This window comes from Tupaia chinensis, unplaced genomic scaffold, assembly GCF_000334495.1.
Source record: "Tupaia chinensis unplaced genomic scaffold, TupChi_1.0 Scaffold000610_1, whole genome shotgun sequence".
Taxonomy (NCBI): domain Eukaryota; kingdom Metazoa; phylum Chordata; class Mammalia; order Scandentia; family Tupaiidae; genus Tupaia; species Tupaia belangeri.
Genome location: NW_006160129.1, coordinates 3,401,436 through 3,403,302, shown reverse-complemented (window position 1 = coordinate 3,403,302; position 1,867 = coordinate 3,401,436). Strand labels below are relative to the sequence as shown.

The window sequence follows — 1,867 nt, the reverse complement described above, 5'->3', positions numbered from 1 at the left end:
GGGTTGGGGTTGGTTGTTGTGGGTTTTTTTTTTTTTTTTTTTTTTAGTAAAAGGGATTTTTGCTAGGGCACATAGACTTGCCAGAGAAACAGAAAGCGAGAAATCACCCCCCAAGGGAGATGGCCATGCTACAGTCCCTTCTCCATTTTCCTCTCAGGATTTTAGGCATGCACGCACATGCACCCAGTGTGAGTTTTAACCCTCTGGGCCTGAGACTTGAACTACAATCAACTACATGGGAGTCCAGCAATGTAACTATTATGCCACCTCCTAGTCCCTCCATTGTAATTCTTCTCTCATAGACCCTTCAGAGGTCATTTAGACTATGCCGAGTCTTCATCTGAGCCAGATCTTGAACTTTAACAAGAGGCCTAAGGGATTTGATGTGTATTGCAGTTTTAGAAGCATCAGCTGAATACAAGCAACAGCTTACTTGGTGCAGGCCAGCAAAGGTGTAGGCTCTGAATGCAATTTCTGTTCAATGGGTCTGTGTAAAACCTGAGCATCTCCATTTCCAGCCAGGCTCCCATGGGTGCTACTTGTGGACCACAGGCAAGGTGAGGCTACAGAGTCTCCCAGTTCAAGATCTGGCTTAGATGAAGACTCGGCATGGTCTAAATGACCTCTGACGGGTCTACTAGAGAAGAATTACAGTGGAGGGACTAGGAGGTGCCATAATGGTTACATTGCTGGACTTCCATGTAGTTGATTGTAGTTCAAGTCTCAGACCCAGAGGGTTAAAACTCACACTGGATGCATGTGCGTGCATGCCTAAAATCCTGCTATAGGCTCTGGATGGGCCCAGGGCCCAGCACTTGACACTCCTGAAACCTAAAAGACCACTTGTAAAGATGTAACTTTGGACTTACGGTAAATACAGACTCCCTCATCTGTCTAGGCTTCACTGAGCTTTCTGTGTATTCAAAGCCATTTCTCCTGTAGCCTAAGTTATTCCAATGTCTTTAGCCATGGCGTATCTGCAGTTGGAATACTCCCACGTCCAGTCAGTAGTCCAGCCCTCTGCCTGGACCTCCAGTCTCCCTCGACCTCTGTCTGCCTATCCCTGACTTCTGTCCTTGGTCTCGGGTCTGTGGCAGGGCCTCAGCGGCCCCACCAGGTCCTGTGTATAGACTTGGCTCTCAGAAGTGTTTACCGGAGGCTTTTTCCTGGTGCAGTGGGCATTCACCCGCACAGCTGCTAAAGGTTGCTGCATAGTGGAGCAATCGTACAGCTTTGGAAACAGCAAGGTAGAGCGTTCTGATTTTTGTTTTACTTTCACCACGCAGCCACCCACCGGCATAATTCTAGGGTTGCCACTGCCTGCCAGAGCTCCCACCGACAATTTCCCGGCGTGGTCTCGCTCTGTCTGTGTCTCCTCCTCTTGTTTTCCATCCGCACTCCCACACGCTCTCACCCACTCCGCTCTCCCTATCTTCATTCTTCTTTTGCCCCTGGCTGCCTCCTCCTTCCTCTCGTCTTCCGTCCTTGCTCTTCTCAGCTTCGCTTTGTGCTGGCAGCTGCCCAACTGCCCTGGGATTTGTGTTGTGAGTATTTTCTGGCAACTGCAGCTTTAAACTTTATCCAAACCGTACCTGGATGGGCTAGTTTCTCCCTGAAGCTGACCACATGCTTAGTGCATGTTTGAATGTATTTTTTGATGCAACCAAAAGTGTCCTTTGGCCATAACACCACAACTTTAATTAAGTGGGCTTGGGTGAAGCATGAATGGTGCAAGTTAGAATCCAGGAGGAGCTTTCTGTTGCTGCAAATGAAACACTAAACAGGTTCACAGGAGCTGTGGAAGCCTTTGAAATAGGACCGTTTTGGCATCTTGGGATCAGCTATGTGCCAGCTGCCTGTGACTGCC

At 48.7% G+C, this 1,867-nt stretch overlaps 1 protein-coding gene across 1 annotated transcript in view; it reads left to right on the top strand.

Annotated features, from left to right (window-relative positions):
- Positions 1-1,867, top strand: part of LOC102467684 (plexin-A4) — a gene marked incomplete at its 5' end in the record, with an annotated part of 128,583 nt that overhangs the window by 82,787 nt on the left and 43,929 nt on the right. The window lies entirely within an intron of this gene.